This window comes from Homalodisca vitripennis, chromosome 7 (assembly GCF_021130785.1).
Source record: "Homalodisca vitripennis isolate AUS2020 chromosome 7, UT_GWSS_2.1, whole genome shotgun sequence".
Taxonomy (NCBI): Eukaryota; Metazoa; Arthropoda; class Insecta; order Hemiptera; family Cicadellidae; genus Homalodisca; species Homalodisca vitripennis.
In genome coordinates, this window is record NC_060213.1 from 13891827 (window position 1) to 13910269 (window position 18443).

Genomic DNA, 18443 nt, shown 5'->3' on the forward strand with positions numbered 1-18443 from the left:
TTTATTTTTATAACACGATTTTGGATGTCTAAACTTTAATATTATATACATATTTGGTATCTATCCAAAGTTTTTCCTCTATAAATTTTATGGTTAAAATACACATTGTATTCTGTCAGTTAAAAATCTGCATCACGGATCTCCAAGACCATACTTCTTGCTATTTTCAAGTTCTTTTTGCTTATTGAATGTCCTGGAACACAGGAGGTCTTATTGATACCCGGGATGAACCGGAAGGGATGGAAGTCAACTGGGCGTTGTTCCAAGTATCAAGTATACTTACTTACAAGTAAGAGAGTAAGAACATAATCATAATACATAATCCAGCTCTCTATTTTGCTTGAGGCTAGAAGAAGTGACTATCCTCTCACTTTCCTGTTAAGTTGAACGTAAAGTAAAGATATGCGATATCCTGTAGAAGACAGGACTCATACACAGAAGAGATGACTCATGGTTGAGAGATGGCCAGAGCACAATGTAGCCTGCGGTGTCTGATAGACTGATGTTTGTGCGGATAAACGCTTTCTGTTGTCAAACGTGATCAAAGTCATTGAAATAAACAACGTTTTATCCACGCTTACTTTTATTGAACTCGGTGAATGAAGGCCTTTATAACAGTATTGGTTCTCTCACATGTAGTAGAACCTTTACCACTATTAGTGAATATATGGAACAAGTAGTGTTTTATATGTAATCGTCTTGAACTACTGATGAATAATTCACTGAGTTATAGTTTTAATATAAACTAATAAAGAAACGTAGACAAAGTACAATATTATTGGCTAAGCCTTAGCGCAGCCTATCGCGCGTGGGACAGGAAACGTATCTCTACTGTCTGTCTGTCTGTCTTTTCACACGATATATACATTTCGAAAGATGCTATTTTATATATTAACAATACTGAGTTCGAAGATGGTGTATGTCACTCCTTGGTATATGGCTGAGCGTTAATAAACAGTTTTACATTGTTATTATGGGTAACTATAACGGTATTAAGAAAATAGTTTTATATATCTATATATGAATTATATTAATGCAATACATATATAAATAGTAGAATGTAAATGTTCAGGCTTGGAGACAAGATTTAATTTCAACGCACACTCGCGTTGTAGTACTCTAGGGAAGTTATAGCATGACCGGTGGGATGCGCGTGAGGAGTGGAGGAGTTGAGCGCGTGGGGGCACAATCTAAAGTAGGGGAGTGAATACGGTGCTACTAACCCTACTGAGAGTTTTCGGCTCCCGGCTCATAGTGGTGGCGGGAGCCGAAATTGTAGTGTTTGCCAACATTTCTAGACCCTTATGTTCTTACCACGGTGGTCTTTTATGATGAGCAATTTAGTATAGGAGACCTTGAGAATATTTGAACATTTCTAGTCTCTTTTAAAGTTACAGCGACGGACTTTTATGATGGGGAATTCAATACAGGAAATCTTGGAAATATTGGGACCGGATGTACGTGATCTTAACAATGACTATGTTCTGCCGAAATTGTGTTCATAGCTCACCCTTCTTAATGAGTTCGCAGTAGAGATACCTGGTGGTAAGAAAGGGTTCTCATAAATTGGGAAAGGGTAGGAATTTATATTATTCTTGATCTCCAACGACGACAACAGTTCAGAATTGTAATTGTTACGCTTTGTTAGCCATTAAAATTCAATTTATCATATACTAACCGTGTAAGCTTCAGGATTTACACAGTGGCATCAGATGCAACTTCAGATGCATCAGATCAAAATCAAAACACGATCTCGAAGTGAAGGCATTTATTGAGTTGAATTCATGCATCGGGCATTTCTCAAAACTCAATCTGAAAACAAACGGCTCGAAATCAAACGTCATGAATTTTTGCCTCCGGCAGCAACAAGACCAAGAACTACGGCCTGCAGTGATGGTGGACGATGTTCTTCTTGATGAAGCTGAATCCATTAAGTTCCTTGGAATGCACCTTGACCGAGGACTGACATGGGACGATCACATTGAAAAGGTTTGCTCCAAGGTTGCCTCGGGCATTTTTGTCCTGCGCAATCTTGCAAAATTTTGTTCTTTGGATGTATTGAAAACGGCATATTTTGGCCTGATACATCCACATTTGACTTACGGCTTGAGACTGTGGGGCAGCTGTTCTAAGTACAAATTCGAAAGAGTATTTAGAACTCAAAAGAAAGCTGTCAGAATTCTTTCAAAATTGAACCCCAGAGAGTCGTGTAAAGATTCCTTTAGGGAGCTTGGATTGCTGACTTTACCCTGCCTCTATATTCTCGATGTCGCCCTGTACTGTAGACTCAAATGTGAGTTGCTGCAGGGTAGGGATGTCCATCAGTACGAGACTAGAGGCAGGGACAACTTTAGAATCGAACAACACAGAACAATTGCTTTTGAACACTTGCCGTCACAAGTTGGTGTCAGAATAATCAATAGGCTCCCTGAAGTTATTAAACAACTCGATGATCCAAAAAAATTCAAAGCTCGTCTAAAACACCTCCTGGTATCAAAGGCATTTTATTCTGTTGATGAGTTCATGATGGGCCGCTGGGATGAAAATTTTGAAAATTAAGAGCAACGAGAAAAATCCCTGGTTCTGATTATTGCCTTTCATTAAATAATAATTTTAGTTGACAAATCATCAAATAACTGATGTATTTTTTTTGTACCATTACTGACGCTTGCAATGCAATTGTTGTAAATTGTTTTTATGCAATAAAGGAATATTATTATTATTATTATTATTTACGATAGTAGATACAATTATACACTACAAAATTTTCAACTGACATAGCCTAGCTGCTAAATTAAAAATTAATATAAAACTGGTTAAACTAATTTGTCAATATACACAGTAGAATAAGAAAAAACTCAGTTTTATCTACCAACTTGTATCAAGTTAATTTAATTATGTATACTTAAAATAACAATAACGCCAACAATCCACACGCAATAGTTAACATAACAAAACCCCGTTGTCGATGAAAATTATTTATTGTTCTTCGAACTACACCCAAATCAAAATTGTCCAGATTACTTTTAGTATGTTTGCGTTTTCTTACTTTGTTGGGCGTACTAAAAGAATTGCCAATTGGACTTATTTTTTTCCTCCTTCAAAATTCGTCTCAGCGTACTTTCAGAAATTCCAGTTGCCTCTACGACACGCTGTTGACCTTTCTTCAAATTTATAAGTGTGTTGGTTTCTACTTCCCGTTTCATAAAATGGGAAGCACTTCTCTTGCTTGGCCGTGTATAACCTTTCTACCTCCAATTTTACTTTTTACATTATGATCCATCTCAAACTCTTTACTTAAAACGTAATGAGCACAACGCAATTAATTCACAAATTATATTACAACTCGTGAATTGGCACAAGCGAATGTTTTTTGGGCGGCACGTATAGAAGACTGGACCTTTTTTCCATCCGCAGGAGATCTCGAGAAATGAGTTATATTGTAAAGTTTGCATGAAGCCTCAGCCAAACCTGTTACACGACACGTGGTGTGTTGTAACAAACCTACTTCCTCTAGTTTTGGTTTTCCTGTATGCACTTATAAAACAATCGGAAATGAAATAATAAAAGCTAATTTTAATGAGTGCCGTCTAATCAACACGTATCTCAGTCGATTCAGCAAATAAAAAATTACTTTCAAGCTCTGTTGAAAATGTACAGATCATTGATCATAATGATTAGTTCATCGAAAAGAAAACTTTAGATTACAAATTTGTTATATTTCCTGTGTTCACAGCTTTTTGTTCTGACAGAGCTTATTATGATGGACATATTATTAGAATTTAAGTTATTTTTAATATAACTCTCTGACTTTAAAGCATCCATTTGTATGAAATAAATAAATAAATACAGTTAAATATTTAATTTAGTTTCAAATCTGTTACGTATAAAGGCATAAACTGAAACAACTCACAACCTTGTATAACAAAGTCGCTTACTGAGAGCGATGCACGTATCTATGTATGAGTTGATTATTACATAATATTCACCTATGAATTAATTAAGAGATAGCCTGTATCGACATGTATTAGGCATAATATAGCCAATACCTAATTGGATATTATCCTATCAATTTACCAGGCTTAACAGTATGATTAGGTTTGTCTTCAAGGTGTATTGCTAGACCATTGATAACTCTCATTGGTTACTTTAAAATCCAAGTCGTAGAACTAATATGATCTATATAAATATTTAATGTGTCAATTATGATGCAGGTTAACCTATTCAGAACGCCTGATCGAGAATAACTTAATGGATAAGTCAGAATCCTAGTAAGACATCATGTGATTTACACTCATGTTTGGTCACCGTGGTTTACAAATTTCTTACCTGATACGAATCATGTAGTAGTAATTATCAGTCTTAATTGGAAAATTACCAATATTTAAAATATTTATATTAAAGCACATTAATGGTTACATGGTGACTTTTATTGTAAAAGTTATTCCAAGACAAGTTTTTAAAAATTGAATAAATTAAACTAAAGTTAACCTAGTTGAACTAAAAATTAAATGTGCTTTTAAAATTTAAATAAAAAATATGTTTTTTATTTAATTCAAAATGGAATGTAATTGATCTCTATTACAAACGAAGTTAAATAAAACTGAATCAACTTCCCACAAAATGTCTTTTGACCACGTGTCCTGTTACAGTTAGCACAGGTTCTCTAAACTGTGCCAAGTGAAAACTGTAATTAGACTATAATACTTAAATATGATTTACTACAAACTTGAAATCGTACTGTAACTAATTTATTCTGGCTATTGAATATTAAATTTCTGTTCCATACAAACTTTAACTAGCCAATCACAAGGTTAGACAAATCAACTTTCAACTATTCTACCTCGTATTTCAGATAGACAGCCGTCTTTTTAAAAATTAATTTTCTGAAAAATTTACTTGTATTCCAATAATATTCGGAAATATTTTCTCTTATAATTATTTATTAATAACATTTCAATTTACAAATGTAGCAAATTTTACAGTTCCCTTAAAAACTGTCTCTAATTTTATAACAGAAAATTTCAATCCAACTAATATACAAAATTAATTAAGAAAAATGTCCCTTTAATGTTTAGAATTAATTATTTAATTGTTAGTGTTACGCTATATATTCTCCTAAATTGCGTTAAGATCTGGGATTAAAAATCAACCTTTTGTTATAAACACTCCAATTTTTCATTAACGAACAGCTCAACCTTATTGCAGCGTTTTAATTAACAAGATGGGTAAGTGCTTCCACTTTCATTGTTAAGACAAGATAAAACGGAACGGCGCGTTCGACACTCAATCTTGTGTTTACTTCCGCACGCAGCATTTCTCATGTTGCCTTCATTGTTAGTTGAAGTTTCAAAATGAGACGTTGATAGAATAATTTTGCAATAAAAAAAAAATTTAATACTAGCTTTTGTGATTTTGTGTTAAATAATGAAACAGCCAACAAATTAAAAAAATAAATAAATAAAATGATTAATCACTTGATGATTCAGTCATACATTATTATACATCATATAGAAATACAGATAATTTCAATGTACAGTAATATCTCTGACAACTATTATATGACAGGTAATAATAGGTTACCGGGCTGCTTGTGATAACGAGCGGGTAGGCGGTGGTAGCGCTAACTGTAACAAGCGAGGTTGTTGTGTTTGAGCGACATTTATTGTCAGGTAATATTGATCCTGGTATGTGGTATATCTGCGTTGTCTTAAGTTTGTGTGGGCTATTGACTACCGAGTAGAGAGTATACATACTTAGCAGCCTTTTTTGATTCCAATTATGTTGATCTTGTTGTCCAGGTAAACAAAGGCTTGTTTTAGAGTGACACTAATATTGATATGCTTTCACCATCAAACATCAAGACTAAGTTAAAAATAACTCGAATGAGAAAATAGAATTCACACAACTTAATCAGCAACTGTGTTAAACCACATCATTATGGACAGGTTGGTCGAAATCGAGAAAAACGGCATTATTGATGTATTAGACATCACTAACACTCAGAGGTCTAAAGGTAACGGACCACAAGCTAGTGTATTGTGTCAGAAAAAAAGGAAAGAGAAAAATGGTCCTAACTGTATGTTATATAAACATTCCTCCAGTTTTTATGTAAAAAAGTGACATTTTAAATAAAATAATGACAGCGGGGCAGTTTCGGAAAGATGCAAGGTGTCGATGACATAGGAAACACTTATTGCTTTGAATAATATATAAAAGGTTTTTGACGAAGATGTTAGCAATATTTAGCAATAGTGACAAAAAAGCACATTGGATAAGCAGTAAAATAGGATAAAGTTGGTTCAATTGAATATAAGGCACGCAAGACATATTGTTTATACAATAGTTGATAAAGATTGAAAAAAAATGCAGTCGCACTGGAATTTAGTTCACTGGACTAATGGGTACAGAAAAAAGCATATTATGCGAAGAATCTTGCTTCCTATAAAAGGCGCGCACACTTCTAGTATTATTTAAAAACAAGTGAGATCCTTCCACTCTAAGAACTGTGACACAAGTACATGAGAGGGATACACAAACGAACCCGGTGTTATTTCTGTGTCAATTTGTATCCAATCAGTCACGACTAACACGGTTTGTACACATTCACTCTAAGACCTGTGACACAACTACATGAGAGGGATACACAAACGGACCCGGTGTTATTTCTGTGTCAATTTGTATCCAATCAGTCACGACTACCACGGTTTGTACACATTCACTCTAAGACCTGTGACACAACTGCATGAGAGGGATACACAAACGGACCCGGTGTTATTTCTGTGTCAATTTGTATCCAATCAGTCACGACTACCACGGTCTGTACACATTCACTCTAAGACCGGTGACACAACTACATTAGAGGGATACACAAACGGACCCTGTTTTATTTCTGTGTCAATTTGTATTCAATCAGTTGCGACTTCCGCGAAATGATTCACTTTACTATTTGTACACATTCACTTTATGAACTCTGACGATGGTAAATGTGATAGATAAGGGAGTAGACCCATATGCTGATTCTGTGGTGTCAATTTGTGCACACTCAGTCAAGTCTGCAGTGAGATAATCACCATTATCATCTGCACACATTCACTTTATAAACCCTGACGATGGTAAATGCGATAGATAAGGGAGTAGACCCATATGCTGATTCTGTGGTGTCAATTTGTGCACACTCAGTCAAGTCTGTAGTGAGATAATCACCATTATCATCTGCACACATTCACTTTATAAACCCTGACGATGGTAAATGCGATAGATAAGGGAGTAGACTCAGATGCTGATTCTGTGGTGTCAATTTGTGCACACTCAGTCAAGTCTGTAGTGAGATAATCACCATTATCATCTGCACACATTCACTTTATAAACCCTGACGATGGTAAATGCGATAGATAAGGGAGTAGACTCAGATGCTGATTCTGTGGTGTCGATTTGTGCACACTCAGTCAAGTCTGCAGTGAGATAATCACCTTTATCATCTGTACACATTCACTTTATGAACTCTGACGATGGTAAATGAGATATATAAAGGAGTAGTCCCTGAAGCTGCATTCTGTGCCAATTTGTGGCACTACCTCATCACACTAACAACGTTAGACAAACTCTCTCAATGAACAATATCCTGAATGACGGACCTGAAGAAGTGGTCTTGTCAACTATCATCCAACGTTCATGCTTTCTGATCTAACATGCCTAGTTTTCTAGCTATGGGGTAGGTTGAAAGTTTTAGTGCACAGTACTCGACCGGCAACACGCAATGATATAATGCAGCAAATAAGAAATGTTGTAATTTCTATCAGTGGCCAAGAGGTGTTGCGAGCTGCAGATAGCTTCATATCCGGAGTAGAACTGTGTTTGGAAAATAATGAATTGCGGTTTGAGAACCTATAATTTACTTACATAAGGTAGGTAAGCCATTTATAATTTGTTCAATGTTCACTTATAAATTACAATCCGTACTATTTTAAAGCTTTTCAAACCGTTAATAAAAACCTGAGTTTTAGACCTGTACAAAATATTTTGTTTTGCTGATACCTTAGACTTAATACTCCATTCTTTTAATAATACATTACTATTCAAAGTATCTTGTTTTCTTATACTGTAAACACTTTTCAAGTAGTAGAAATTATGAATGGCTAAAGTATCACTGTAAAACATTGGAAACATTACATGAAAAACAGATTTCTTTTTATTTTAATTAAACAATTTGAGATAAAATGAAATGTGAATACGCACTTTGATTGTCCAGACTATAATATTAAAATCAAGTAGGGTAAACCATACAGTCATTGGCACTAGTACAGTCATTGGCACTTTTTAATTATTTTGTTCATTACAAGATTTAGGTTGGCAGCATTGAATGCCAACATAGTTCATTAGATACTCTTAACAGTTCTCCCCAATTGGTATTGTGATGTTTGCAGATGACTGCACGTGGTGTCTGGAAAAATTATTTTTAGTATAGGTAAGCTTTTTCTGTTGATCTTCTTGTGAATTCCTTTAGAGTTGCTTCTCTGTACTATGTTATTTTCCTTTGATAAGATAAATCTTTGCAACTAAGACAAATGATAGCTGTAATGTAGAAGGAGTTGAAACCATTTTTGATAGGTTTTAAGTAAATAACCTCAAAATCAAACCTGCAAAGGGGGGGTGCCAATGACTGTATGTTTAAAAATTATGAAAATATAGTCATCGGCAGGGAGTGCCAATGACTATGTATTTAAGAGATTGTTTATTTTAAGCCAAAATAACATCTTTCGAAGTATAAAAACAATGGGCTTTTTATGAATATTGTTATTGTTTAACAACTCAATTTGAAACAGTCATTGGCACACATATATATTTCTCGTTGGCATGCATGCCAATCACTGTAACCTGGCAGTGATTGGCACTATGTCAATGTATAGTTATTGGCATGCCAATAAATAAACTTTTTTCTTTTCAGATCACCAACGGAGTTCAAATTATGCCTAAATTCTCTTACAAAAGCCGATTCTCTTGAGGCAGCTTTACAAGATGTTAGAAATGGGAATGACCAAAAAGGCTGCAGCAAAAAAGCATGGTGTTCCTCGGTCAAACTATTCAGTTTCGGCTTAGTGATAAGTTTTCAAAAAACACAACTTGGTCCTCCACCTGTACTGACGAAGGAAGAAGAGGATACACTTGAAAAAATGGATCAATGACTGCTGTCGGAAAAGGTTTCCCACGACGGAAAGAAGATTTGCAACTGAGCGTTCAAGAATTCTTAATACAAAATGAAAGACCTAATCCTTTTAAAAACAATCTTCCAGGCCTCGGTTGGTATCAAGCATTTTTAAAAAGGCACCCTAACCTATCCTTAAGGACTCCCGAAGGAGTAACTTCTGCAAGCTCATGCGTCAGCGAAAACGATATTAAAAATTGGTTTAGAAACTATAGAAGACATTTTGAAAGAAGAAAATGCGGTGGACGTTTTGAAAGACCCGACTCGTGTTTTTAATGGCGATGAGACAAATTTTCCTACTGTGTCCAAAGGGTTCTAAAGTTTTAGCTCCCACAGGATCAAAAAATGTTTATGAAATTGACAAGGGAAATTCAAAAGCCGCCATTACTGTGATGTTTTCTTTTTCTGCTTGTGGGCGAATTGTTCCACCGATGTTAATCTATCCCTACCATAGATTACCATCAACAATTGTAAATTCTGTACCAGACTCTTGGGGTATTGGTCATTCGAACACTGGATGGATGAAATCCCGAAGTCTTTTATGAGTACATCGGTAATGTTTTTAATGCACACCTTGAAAAAAACAATATCACACGGCCAGTTATCCTTTTTGTAGATGGGCATAAGAGCCATCTTTCCTATCAGCTAAGCCAACTGTGTTCTGAGTTGCAAATAATACTGATAGCCCTATACCCAAACGCTACCAGAATAATGCAGCCAGCAGATGTTGCTGCATTTAGACCAATCAAGTCAGGCTGGAAAAAGGCAGTGTTTAATTGGCGTAGTAACCACCCGACAGACGCTTTAACTAAGGAGAATGTTGCACCAATCCTGAAACATGTAGTGGACGAGGGTCAAGCCTCAAACACTTACTAACGGATTTAGAGCCTGTGGCTTGTTTCCTTGGAACTGCAACTCAATTGACTATACAAAGTGTCTTGGTAAAACCCAAATGAAATCTGTACCATTAAGCGGTAAACATGTAGTTACCTTGGATCAATTCGAAGGGATTGTAGGAGACGAAATGATAGAAAAATTCCGCAATTATAGAGAAAGTTGTGTCGGAAAAATAATGAACCTCCACTGTTTTTCACACTATATCGAGTGTGGGAGGAGTTTTTTCCAGAAATAAGCAACCTCAAAAATTTGGTTCGCCACATGCTGTCATGGAACTAAATCCACACTCTCCAAAAACTGTCACTGATGTATGTGTGCCAGATAGGCCTATTGTCAAAGATGCCACACAACTGATGTTACAAAAACAACAAAAACTATGATTCCTGAAATTAATTTACCTGCACCAGATGTCAGTGCCAATGCATTAAAAAATGACACCACATATCTTCAACAATCAAAATGTGAAACAATGTACAACAATGTAAATGTAAAACTTGACCATAACTATACAACACCCTGAGAAAAAGTTAAGTGAAGGTTCACGTTGTTGCGCTACATGCTTCACAAGGCATTGCCCAAGCATCTGGAAGCAGTGGTCCAGCTTTGGCTGATGTTCTCGTGTGGCCCGAAAACTCCAACCAGAAAAGGCAAAAGAAAAAACAGAAAGAGTACCTTACGTTGTTTCTTCGAAGAAATGGAAAATAATTTATGAAGAAAAGGAAGAAAAAAAGGCAAAAGAAGAAAGAGCCAAGGCAGAAAGGAAAAGACTACGAGAAGAAAAGAAGTTAAGTAAAAGCCCAGAAAGGAAACTCTACTAAACAACATAGTAAGATTTCTGTTAAGAAGAAAAATTATGAAGATCAATTATGTGGGAAAGTCAAAGTTGAAAAGTCAATTGATGTTGATAACGGACCGTCTGTATCACATAAGCCTAAGTCTGTGGGGAAAAAGTTGTTTCCTGTAACAAAAAATGGATTGTGCTACAGTTGTGGGACTAACTTTCAAAGACGAAGAAGTCTCCCAACCTGTTGAATGTGACATGTGTGATAGACTGTATCATATAAAATGTATACAAAACAGAGAGGACCTTGATCAACATGATCCTGTGTTTGTATGCAACATCTGTTTGGACTTTGGAAATGAAATTGCCAACGAATTAAACATTTAATGGTTTTATTAAGATGTTGTAGAAGGGCAAAACTACCTATTTATTGTCTAGTTTATTTTGAATTTAACGTCACAATATAGGCTATAGAAGTAATATTTTTTTTAAACTTTCTACTTATGCAATCATAATTATTGTATTCAATAGTTGTATATACACCATTATACATTTTAGAGTAAGTTGTGTGCATGATTTTCATTGCCTCACTCTTATTTTAGCAAAATATGAAAGTGTGCCAATGACTGTCAAACAGAATGCCAATAACTGTGAATTAGGTGCCAATCACTATAATTATGTAACATAATAACAAAATAAATATTTCCACTTCCACATAACATAAATATTTACTTTTTTAAATTTATTGTGAATGTAAAAAGAAAGTATAAAGCCAAAAACCAATCAATATTAACAAAAATATATGTTTTCATGTGTCTGAGAACAAAATATATTGAACAGACGTAAGGAATAGCATCTTAAAGTGCCAATGACTGTATAGTTTACCCTACTCAATGTAAACACTCTTTTATTGCAAGATGTAAAGTGTATTTTATTTTGAGCAGAAGCGTTTAGGGCAACACCACCTATAAGATTTTCTATCACCCAACCTATGTTTTAAAACAAACAATTCTTAAACCCACAACCCCCTCTCCACTGGAGTAAACGTAGGGTTTGTAAAATATTTAATAACGGTATATATAAACATGCAATGTTTGGAATGAGGTAATGGTGGTGCGTTTGGCTTCTAGAGGCTATGTTTCTTAATCTGGAGGATCAAAGTGCTACCATGAGGACCACTGCAATAGGCCAGTTTTGTATTCGCGAAGCGATACGGTAAATTCCAGAGTGTAGCTGATGCTGTAAAACCTGGATAGCAGTTAAGCCCTGCCGAACCGGCTGCTTTGTCTCTACCTCCAAAAAGTACTTATTTAAAAAGCACTGTTCGTTATAATGCACACTTTGTTTCTATCTTATACATGACTTATTATAATACTTTATTTATTCAATGTAGTGAACGGATTCTAAAGTCAGACTCTAGAAATGAGATCATTGTAAACCCTGTCGATCCGAAGTAGTTAGTTTCTAGAAGGAATACTAATTTTTAATTAATTTAAAACCTACAGTGCTAAAAAGGAAATACAAACCCAAGTTTGGTCCTTATTATTTAGTGAGTAAAGTAAATGTGGTGCAATCAAATTTAAAAACCACGCGCGGCGGCAAATGTGCACAAAGTGTTAAATTGATAAAGTGTTCGCATTTCCGGTTAACTGTAGGGGAAATGGCGCTTTCCCTTTAAAGGTGTCTCTTCCCGTTTCCGGCAAGCAAATGTTTACTCATTACGTTCCCAGTAGTAAATTTAAGAGCTACCCCCGCACATTTAAACTTTTTTACAGCCAATTATTTAATACAATTCCAATGAAAATACAATAAGTAATTTTAAATTGACAAAATAGTTATAGTTATTGTTTTTGCGGAAAACTTTACCTTGCACAAAAAGGTTAATCAAACAGGTATACAATACAAATTTGCCACCTAGGCAAGGCACTGGCGTGAACGGAGGAGCCACGTAAGGAATAGTGGCTCATATCGTGAGCACGATTTGTACCCTCCTCAAATACATTGTTACAAACATGCTACTGTCGAGAGAGACGACCTAGAGGAGCCATCTACGCACGGCACTGGCGTGGACGGAGGAGCCACGTAAGGAATAGTGGCTCATATCGTGAGCACGATTTGTACCCTCCTCAAATACATTGTTACAAACATGCTACTGTCGAGAGAGACGACCTAGAGGAGCCATCTACGCACGGCACTGGCGTGGACGGAGGAGCCACGTAAGGAATAGTGGCTCATATCGTGAGCACGATTTGTACCCTCCTCAAATACATTGTTACAAACATGCTACTGTCGAGAGAGACGACCTAGAGGAGCCATCTACGCACGGCACTGGCGTGGACGGAGGAGCCACGTAAGGACGTTACTGGCTCATATCGTGAGCACTATTTGTACCCTCCTCAAATACATTGTTACAAACATGCTATAATCGAGAGAGACAACCTAGAGGAGCCATCTACGCACGGCACTGGCGTGGACGGAGGAGCCACGTAAGGACGTTACTGGCTCATATCGTGAGCACGATTTGTACCCTCCTCAAATACATTGTTACAAACATGCTATAATCGAGAGAGACAACCTAGAGGAGCCATCTACGCACGGCACTGGCGTGGACGGAGGAGCCACGTAAGGACGTTACTGGCTCATATCGTGAGCACTATTTGTACCCTCCTCAAATACATTGTTACAAACATGCTATAATCGAGAGAGACAACCTAGAGGAGCCATCTACGCACGGCACTGGCGTGGACGGAGGAGCCACGTAAGGACGTTACTGGCTCATATCGTGAGCACTATTTGTACCCTCCTCAAATACATTGTTACAAACATGCTATAATCGAGAGAGACAACCTAGAGGAGCCATCTACGCACGGCACTGGCGTGGACGGAGGAGCCACGTAAGGACGTTACTGGCTCATATCGTGAGCACTATTTGTACCCTCCTCAAATACATTGTTACAAACATGCTATAATCGAGAGAGACAACCTAGAGGAGCCATCTACGCACGGCACTGGCGTGGACGGAGGAGCCACGTAAGGACGTTACTGGCTCATATCGTAAGCACTATTTGTACGGTCCTCACATAAATTGTTACAAACATGCTACAGTCAAGAGAGACGACCCATAGGAGCCAGCTAATCACAGTACAAGCTGTAGTATCGTAAGCACTATTTGAAACCTCCTCACAGACATTGTTACAAACATGCTACAATCGTGAGAGACGACCTATAGGAGCCAGCTAGGCACAGTGCAAGCTCTAGTATCGTAAGGACTACTTAAACCCTCCTCACAGACATTGTTACAAACATGCTAAAATCGAGAGAGACAACCTAGAGAAGCCACCTAGTCACGGTACAAGGTCTAGTATCGTGAGTAATATATGTACCCTTCTCACAGACATTGTTACACTCATGCTGCAATCGAGCGAGACGACCTAGAGGAGCCATCTAGGCACGGTAAGAGCTCTAGTATCGTGAGCACTATTTATAACCTCCTGACCTACATTGTTACAAACATGCTATAATCGAGATAGACGACCTATAGGAGCCAGCTAGACACGGCACAAACTCAAGTATCGTGAGCACTATTTGAACCCTCCTCACAGACATTGTTACAAACGTGCTACAATCGAGAGAGACGACCTATAGGAGCCAGTTAGGCAGAGTACAAGCTTAAGTATCGTAAGCACTATATGAACCCTCCTCACAGACATTATTACAAACATGAAACAATAGAGAGAGACGACATAGAAGAGCCACCTAGGCACGGTAAAAACTCTAGTATCGTGAACACTATTTATAACCTCCTGACCTACATTGTTACAAACATGCTATAATCAAAATAGACAAACTATAGGAGCCAGCTAGACACGGCACAAGCTCAAGTATCGTGAGCAATATTTGAACCCTCCTCACAGACATTGTTACAAACGTGCTACAATCGAGAGAGACGATCTATAGGAGCCAGCTAGGCACAGTACAAGCTCTAGTATTGTAAGCGCTATTTGAACACTCCTCACATACATTGTTACAAACATAATATAATCGAGAGAGACGACCTATAGGAGCCGGCTAGGCACAGTACAAGCTCTAGTATCGTAAGCACTATTTGAACCCTCCACACATACATTTTTACAAACATGCTACAATAGAGTGAGACGAATTATAGGAGCCAGCTAGGCACAGTACAAGCTCTAGTATCGTGAGCACTATTTGTACCCTCCTCACCAACATAGTTACAAACATGGTACAATCGAGATAGACGACCTATAGGAGCCAGCTAGGCACGGCACAAGCTCAAGTATCGTGAGCACTATTTAAACCCTCCTCACAGATATTGTTACAAACATGCTAAAATCGAGAGAGACGACCTAGAGGAGCCAGCTAGGCACAGTACAAGCTCTAGTATCGTGAGCACTATTTATAACCTCCTCACCTACACTGTTACAAAAATGCTACAATCGAAAGAGACGACGTACAAGAGCCACCTAGGCACAGTACAAGCTCCAGTATCGTAAGCACTATATGAACCCTCCTCACAGACATTATTACAAACATGCAACAATAGAGAGGCGACATAGAAGAGCCACCTAGGCACAGTAAAAGCTCTAGTATCGTGAGCACTATTTATAACCTCCTCACTAACATTGTTACAAACATGCTACAATCGAGATAGACGACCTATAGGAGCCAGCTAGACACGGCACAAGATCAAGTATCGTAATGACTATTTTAACCCTCCTCACAGACATTGTTACAAACATGCTAAAATCGAGAAATACGACCTAGAGGAGCCACCTAGTCACGGTTTAAGGTCTAGTATCGTGAGCACTATTTGTACCCTCCTCACAGACATTGTTACAAACATGCTACATTCGAGAGAGACGACATAAAAGAGCCTCCTAGGCACGGTAAAAGCTCTAGTATCGTGAGCACTATTTGTACCCTCCTCAACTACATTGTTATAAACATGCTACAATCGAGATAGACGACCTATATGAGCCAAATAGACACGGCACAAGCTCAAATATTATGAGCACTATTTGAACCCTCCTCACAGACATTGTTACAAACATGCTAAAATCGAGAGAGACGACCTATTGGAGCCGGCTAGGCACAGTACAAGCTCTTGTATCGTAAGCACTATTTGAACCCTCCTCACAGACATTGTTACAATCACGCTACACTCGAGAGAGACGACATAAAAGAGCCTCATAGGCACGGTAAAAGCCTTAGTATCGTGAGCATTATTTGTACCCTCCTCTCAGACATTGTTACAAACATACTACAATCGAGACAGACACCCTTGAGGTGCCAGTTAGGCACAGTGCAAGCTCTAGTTTCGTAAGCACTATTTGAACCCTCCACACATACCTTGTTACAAACATGCTACAATACAGTGAGACGACGTATAGGAGCCAGTTAGGCACAGAACAAGCTCTAGTATCGTAAACACTATTTGAACAATCCTTCCAGACATTGTTGTAAACATGCTACAATCGAGAGAGACGATCTATAGGAGCCAGCTAGCACAGTACAAGCTCTAGTATCGTAAGCACCATTTGAACCCTCCTCACAGACATTGTTACAAACATGCAACAATCGAGAGAGACGACCTCTAGGAGCCACCTAGGCACGGTAAAAGCTCTAGTATCGTGAGCACTATTTATAACCTCCTCATCTACATTTTTACAAACATGCTACAGTCGAGAGAGACGACCCATAGGAGCAAGCTAATCACAGTACAAGCTGTATTATCGTAAGCACTATTTAAACCCTCTTCACAGACATTGTTACAAACATACTTCAATCGAGAGAGACGACCTATTGGAGCCGGCTAGGCACAGTACAAGCTCTTGTATCGTTAGCACTATTTGAACCCTCCTCACAGACATTGTTACAAACACGCTACACTCGAGAGAGACGACATAAAATAGCCTCATAGGCACGGTAAAAGCCTTAGTATCGTGAGCAGTATTTGTACCCTCCTCAACTACATTAATACAAACATGCTACAATCAAGATAGACGACCTATAGGAGCCAGCTAGGCACGGCACAAGCTCAAGTATCGTGAGCACTATTTTAACCCTCCTCACAGATATTGTTACAAACATGCTAAAATCGAGAGAGACGACCTAGAGGAGCCACCTAGTCACGGTACAAGGTCTAGTATCGTGAGTACTATTTTTACCCTTCTCATAGACAATGTTACAAACATGCTACAATCGAGCGAGACGACCTGGAGGAGCCACCTAGGCACGGTAAGAGCTCTAGTATCGTGAGCACTATTTATAACCTCCTCACCTACACATTGTTACAAAAATGCTACAATCGAAAAGAGACGACGTAGAAGAGCCACCTAGGCACAGTACAAGCTCCAGTATCGTAAGCACTATATGAACCCTCCTCACAGACATTATTACAAACATGCAACAATAGAGAGGCGACATAGAAGAGCCACCTAGGCACAGTAAAAGCTCTAGTATTGTGAGCACTATTTATAACCTCCTCACTAACATTGTTACAAACATGCTACAATCGAGATAGACGACCTATAGGAGCCAGCTAGACACGGCACAAGATCAAGTATCGTAAGCACTATTTTAACCCTCCTCACAGATATTGTTACAAACATGCTAAAATCGAGAGATACGACCTAGAGGAGCCACCTAGTCACGGTTTAAGGTCTAGTATTGTGAGTACTATTTGTACCCTCCTCTCTCAGACATTGTTACAAACATACTACAATCGAGAGAGACACCCTTTAGGTGCCAGTTAGGCACAGTGCAAGCTCTAGTTTCGTAAGCACTATTTGAACCCTCCACACATACCTTGTTACAAACATGCTACAATACAGTGAGACGACGTATAGGAGCCAGTTAGGCACAGCACAAGCTCTAGTATCGTAAACACTATTTGAACAATCCTTCCAGACATTGTTATAAACATACTACAATCGAGAGAGACGATCTATAGGAGCCAGCTAGCACAGTACAAGCTCTAGTATCGTAAGCACCATTTGAACCCTCCTCACAGACATTGTTACAAACATGCAACAATCGAGAGAGACGACCTCTAGGAGCCACCTAGGCACGGTAAAAGCTCTAGTATAGTGAGCACTATTTATAACCTCCTCACCTACATTTTTACAAACATGCTACAGTCGAGAGAGACGACCTATAGGAGCCACCTAGGCACAGTACAAGCTCCAGTATCGTAAGCACTATATGAACCCTCCTCACAGACATTATTACAAACATGCAACAATAGAGAGGCGACATAGAAGAGCCACCTAGGCACGGTAAAAGCTCTAGTACCGTGAGCACTATTTATAACCTCCTCACCTACATTGTTACAAACATGCAACGATCGTGATAGACGACCTATAGGAGCCAGCTAGACACGGCCCAAGTTCAAGTATCGTGAGTACTATTTGTACCCTCCTCTCAGACATTGTTACAAACATACTACAAACGAGAGAGACGACCTATAGGCGCCGGTTAGACACACTACAAGCTCTAGTATCTTAAGCACTATTTGAACCCTCCACACATACATTGTTA